Source organism: Mobula birostris, chromosome 11, assembly GCF_030028105.1.
Source record: "Mobula birostris isolate sMobBir1 chromosome 11, sMobBir1.hap1, whole genome shotgun sequence".
Classification (NCBI taxonomy): Eukaryota; Metazoa; Chordata; class Chondrichthyes; order Myliobatiformes; family Myliobatidae; genus Mobula; species Mobula birostris.
The window spans coordinates 9,198,042-9,204,636 of record NC_092380.1 but is presented as its reverse complement, the minus strand read 5'-3'; positions in this window follow the sequence as shown (position 1 = coordinate 9,204,636).

Here is a 6,595-nt window from a genome sequence, read left to right as displayed (position 1 = left end):
AGAACTGCTGCTCACTGGATGCTTTTTGTTTCTCGCACCATTCTCTGTAAACTCTAGAGACAATTGTGCATGAAAATCCCAGGAAATCAACAAATTCTGAAATACTAAAACCAAAAAACATTCCACCAGCAAAATCATTTAGCTCACATTTGTTCCCCATTTTGACGTTTGGTCTGAACAACAACTAAACCTCTTGACCATGTTTGCCTGCTTTTATGCACTGAGTTGCTGCCACATGAAGCAACTGAATGTATTCTGCTTCCAAATTTTTTCAAATTATTTCAATAGAGTCAAATTTTAGGCAGACATTTGCAGCACTCAAGAGAAAGGAGACTGGACTCTAGGACCTGCAGAAAATGAAGCTGTCGTGACGCAAAATGGGACTGGGATTAAAGTAGGTCAGATAGATATTTAAACTCAAGAATGGTACATTACCCACCTATGTGACTAGAAGTTTTATCTGAATTAAGAAGTTGAAAGTACAAGTATTGCAAGTGGTTTTAGGACCCTTATCTAAGAAAGCATGTGCTGGCATTGGAGAGAGTCCAGAGGCGGTTCACAACAATAATTCCGGGTATGAAAGGGTTAATGTGTGAGGAGCATTTGATGCCTCCGGACCTGTACTCTCTGGAGTTTAGAAGAATGAGGGGGGATCTTATTGAAACTTACCAAATATTGAAAGGCTCAGGTAGAGTGGAGGTAGAGAGGATGTTTCCTGTAGTAGGGGAGACTAGGACCAGAAGGCACAGCCTCAGAATAGAGTGACGTATCTTCACAACAGAGATGAGGAGGAATTTCATTAGCCAGAGGATGGTGAATCTGTCACAGACAGCCAAGTCACTAGGTATATTTAAAACAGAAGCTAATAGGTTCTTGATTAGTAAGGGTGTCAAAAGTTACGAGGAGAAGGAGGTGAATGGGGCTTAGAGGGATAATAAATCAGCCATGATGGAATGGCAGAGCAGACTTGATGACCTGAATTCTGCTCCTAGGTCTTATGGTCTTGCCCGAGCAGAAAAATCCATTTTAGATGTGCTGTGTTCTAACAAGACACAATAAACCTATGGTGTTCTTTCTGGCTGCAAAGGTGGTTTGTTGCTCCTGAAAACATCTCTGTCAGGAAGCAAGGGCTTCCCAAAAATCCTCCAGCCTTTGCTTCGCTCTCTGTTTCAGGATATATTAACCCACATCTAATGGAAGAGGTGGTTGTCCCTCAGGGTCCGAGGAAGACTGAACATTGTGCAGTCACCTGTGGATACGCATGTGGCTTTGGAGGCCGAAGGAACAAGCACACACGCGGTTGCAGGTTGGACATGGAATGGCGGTTGTTAGAACAGGTGCATACACAGCTTTGTGGCGTCGGTCTCGTGCCGCTGCAAGGCGCTGATTTCGGTCATCCTCAAAGTCAGATACAGCTTTTCTGGTCAGGGCGGGCCATGCAGCCCTGTCGGGCTCCCCGGGTTGTCGAGGCTGGAGGTCTGCCCATTTGATGTACGATTTCCGATTGTCTTTGAATCTTTTTTTGGGGCGGCCTTGATTGCGACTGCCATGCTCAAGCTCACCGTAGAGCAGCTGCCTGGGGATTCGTGTTTCACTCATACAGATTACATGGGCAGTCCAGTGTAGCTGGGCCTGGAGGATCCTTGCCTCAATGCTTGTGCTGTTGGCTCTGTCAAGGACTTCCTGGTTGGTGAACATTCTATAGAACAACACGAGTTCTCTCATCTATGTAATAAGGTATTTATACCTGTTTATCACCAGACAATGGAAAGCATTCCATTACTTTTACCTCAATTTGCTGAGCATAGAGTCTCACAGCACAGAATGCAGACATTTCGTCCACTGTATCTATGCCAACACTTTAATAGTGTTACCACACACTTCCAACCCCTCTGTTCTTTCTGTGCAACTCTTCTAATTTCCCATCCAAGTACTTATCCAATCCTTTTCGAAAGTTCCTGTTAAATCTACCTCTACATCCCCTGTTAAGGCAGCAAGTTCCAGATTTCAGCAACTCACTGGGACAAAAAAGAAATCTTTTCATCTCTCCCACCCCATCAGTATCTTTGCCAGATGCCTTCAAATACTCCATATTTTGTTTGTTTGGAGTCTTCACAGTGCATCCTGCCGGCCTTATTCCCAAAGGAATATGCAAATATGTGTTTCCCTGCCGCTCCTGTAGACTCCTTCTCTTGCTGGACTGGATTTAAGTGCTCAGGAGCATGTTTTTTTTTTAAACTGGTGAAGATAATTTAAATTTGAGTTGCCAAGCTGGCATTTTTGCAGAAAGGCAGCCTTGCATTTCTAAAACACCTGAAAATTGAAAGACTGCAGATGGAGAAAATCTGAACTAAAAAAAACAAAATGGTGGAAACACTCAACAAATTTTACCTGAAGTTCTACCTCTGTTTCTCTCTCCAAAGATCTGCTGTGTATTTCCAGTAGTTTTCATTTTCATTTTTAAAGCATCTGCTCTGTTTCAGTCAAAGCAATTTACAAATTCATCTTGAGGCCTCCATTGGTAAGGGTCGCCCATGGATATTGCATCTCAGCTCTCTATGTGACAGGCAAACCAGGGAAGTATGACATGTAGTGCAAGTTTTGGGCTCATAGCAGACTCCCCCCTCTCCATGCAGCTGATGAATCCAAAGGAACAGCAGACACCGATGCAGTTTGGCACCATGTGTCACAGGAGTTGCCAGTCAGTGTTGAACTCAACACAAAACTGCCTTAGGACTCCACCATTGGATTTTTCCTCAGGGTTTACTCCCAAAGCCTTCCCCATGAGTGGGTATAGCCACAAGGCAGTGGAGGTTTGAGATCAGAATTTTCCTTCTTCTAAATGAGCTACCAACTGTTGCTGATGAGCCCCATCTACCCGAAAGGTTCTGAGGCACCGGTGACCTGCCTTTGTGCCTTCTCCTGTCAGACTCTACTTTAAAAACAGTTTCAATAGCTTTAAAGTGCTTGAGAACATCCTGAGGTTCCAAAAGAGCCAACAAAATATAATTTGAAAAAGGTATTTATACCATCTTTTGATTATCCTATTTTGCATTGGTTACATTGAGAAATAATATGGGATTAAAATGATTTCAAAACACAATTTGGCTCCAAAAGATGAAGGTGAAAAGTAAAGAAATTTATTGCTAATTATAAACATTGAGTCAAAAATATAGTCTTGATCAACATTGATTTCCCTCCCATCTTAGACCTGTTTCAGACTGCTGCAGACTAAATAAACGCGAGGCTTTGGGAAGGGTTAGGAGAAACCAATAGAACATTGTACTAGAGGAAGGAATTTACGTGCAACACTTATAAATCAGTGGTCAGGGCTTAGCTAGAGCGTTGCCACAATTCTGGGCCCCAAGTGTTTTCTTTTCCTCAGATGGATGTAAAAGGCCTTGGAAATTTACAGAACAGTCCCAAGGCATTCAGCCCTGCAGTGACTGGAGAAGCTGGGGCTGTCGTCCAGAGCTGATATCAGAGCTGTTCAAAATTACAAAGGGTTCTCATAAGAGTAAATGGGGAGAGATTGATTCCAGCCATGGAAGGGTTGTTAGCCAGACAGCAAAGTTTTAGAGTGATGGAAATGATAATAGAGTGGATTCCAGTTAATTGGGACACATCTGAACCAGTACATTTTGGCCCAATTAAGTGGCTGCCCAATTTGCCGAAGTTTCATGGAAATAGTTAAAAAGGTATAAAAAAGACCAACTGAGTAACAAATTATGTTTTTAAATAAAATACGGAACAAATTAGAACACTACCAATAGAACTCAGTACTATAAGAGCATGTACTAGTTTCTAATAGTTATCGACAGAGGTTTTCATGCAGTGTACGCAATGAACCAAATCAGTGCAGATACCGAGTGCAGATAATAGACTGCCTTCATACGATGCTATCGATGATTTGTATCCTTCAAATCTTCATTCTCATTGTAACATTCAAGATGATGATCGATACCTTCAAATTCTTCATAGTTCCTAACTTGTTGAAGTAGTGAAATCATTTCATTTTCACTCCCGGATGTTTCTGGCATCTCCAAGTTTGAAGGCTTTAAACTGCAGTGAGCAAAACAGTTTGGAATTGTCTTACTGCTATTTCTCGCCGACTATCAATGAAAAAAAAAATCACTGCTTTTTGAATACAAAAACTGATGCTATTTCAAAGTTGCTTGCTCTAGGCATGGTGTAGTGTCTAATGGTTACAAAAGTGTGCACAACTTATGCTAGTTAGAAACTTCGTCAACGTTCTCCTGCCCAATTAAGCATTAGTGTCCCAGATAAATGAAGGGAATCCTGGCAATTTTTTTGATTAGATTTTGTTCTTTTAAGGGTTGTCCCAAATAAGTGGCTGCCCTGATTAACCGATGGCCCAATTAACTATGTTATTTTGAGCAACATACACAAAATGCTGGAGGAACTCAGCAAGTTAGAGAGCAACTATGGAGAGCAATAAATGGTCAATGTTTTGGGCTGAGGCACTTCATCGGGATGGAAAACGAAGGGGGCAGAAGTCAGAATAAGCAGGTGGGGTGGGAGGGGAAGGAGCATAAGCTGGCAGGTGATAGAAGAGACAAGGTGAGAGGGAAGGTGGGTGGAGGGAGGATGAAGTGAGAAGCTGGAGGTGATAGGTGCAGGAGGCAAAGGGCTGTAGAAGGTTGTACAGAAGGACATTCTGCCTATTAAAGTGGACAAAGTATTGTAGGAACTCAGCAGGTCAGGCAGCATCTATGGAAAGGAATAACCAGTTGTTGTTTTGCAGCAAAGCCCTGCATCAGTCAAATTTCGAGGTTTTATACTGCATGCATACTTTGATAATAAATGTACCTTGAACACTGAACTTTGAACCTTGTGATCTGGAGCAATGAAAGCTCTAACAGGAAACTGAATAAATTGATGTGGAGGGGAGAGGGGATTGACAAGACTCTGGGTTAAAGGCTGGGCAGGTATTGTCGGAGTGTAAGTGCTGAAAGAGAGAAAAAAAAACTTATGGCCAACTGAGTGGAAAGGCCTCCTTTAAGTTTGAGACTTTGAAGCATTTAGGAAAGTAGGTGTCACAATGGCCTTCACTGCAAGGAGCTTGAAGCACAAGAAAGATTTTTGCCTCAGCTGAGCAGGGTTTGATGATATTACACCTGGAGTACCTCATGGAGCTTCAGTCATTGTTTCTGAAGTAGGTCTCATTGACTGTGCAAGTGGTGCAGTGCGAAATCACTTGATTTCTGGAGAGGTGGGATGTTTGTGGGGAGGAGCGATCTTTCAGGGAAAAATTGAGCAAGGCTGCCCAGTACTGATTGGAGTTGGAAAGAACAAGAAGGGATGCTAAATGAAATATACCACATTTTGAAAGGGATTGTCTCCTCAGGCTGGAAGACCTAAAACTAATGCCATGGTCTCATCTAAGGGGTAGAGGTGAGGAGAAAACCCTTTCCTCCAAATAATTGTAAGCCCTTAGAATTCTCTACCCAGAAGCATTTGGATGTTCAGTGATTAGCACATTCAATACCAGGATTAAAAGATATTTGGACACCAAAGGTAATCAGAAGATCAGGGAAGAATTTGACCCTGAGACACAGGATATGTGGGAAAATGGGACAGGTGCAGAAATATCGAATACTAGAGGGCATAGCTTTAAGGTGAGGGGCTGAAGTTTAAAGGGAATGTGCAAGACAAATTTTTGTTATTACACAGCAAGTAGTAGGTGCCTGGAACCCATTGCCAGGGTGATGGTGGAACAGATATAACAGCGATGCTCAAGAGGCACATGAATATGGAGGGAAATGCCTCACGTACAGGCCAAAGATTAGGTTAATTTGGAATCATGTTCGGCTCAGGCATCATGAACCAAAATGCTTTTTCCAGTTCTATATAGATAGGTATACTTGCTATGTTGGACATGGTGGGCTATTTCTATGTTCTAAGACTATATAAGCTACAAACAATTTTGCCCAGTAGACCACCCTGATGTTTATAGTCTACTGGATTTTCCATGGACTTTCTTTGCTCAACGCTATCACTGTAATCCTCCTTTTCCTTCATTGGATAACGTTACTGATGAGTTTTCAGACTATAAGGTAACCAGAGAATGTGAAGGACGAAAGTAAAGGCATGTTTGAAACGACTCATGATCTTATCATAGAGCAGGTTCAGAGCTGAATTCCAATCCTGCTCCTAATTATCCTGCAAAAATTGGTGTCAAATGATGCCTGTATGAAGGTCAGAGATGACTTAGGACTGTGGTGTCTAGTCCAACCTCCAAGAGGACCACAAGCTTGTCGGAGGGTTTCAAGGCTTGCGCCCCTCAATGACCTAGAGAGCTGTTTTGATTCAGGGCCTTATGCTTTGGCTTTTGGTAGGGTCACCCATGCCACATAGTTCAAAGGGTAGAGGCCAAACTAAGAGTGGTCCAGATTCAGGGGTTCAGCTCAGGGCTAACAGCCCTGCCTGGTGAAACAAAACTGTTATGGAAACAGCAATGAGGAATCCTTCTATACAGGAGAGATGCAGGACCATCATTTATTTTTGAAATGCTAGCGGCGTAACAGGTAGTAAGTTTTGGCCAAGTAGCACAACCAATGGCTTGTCAATCTTT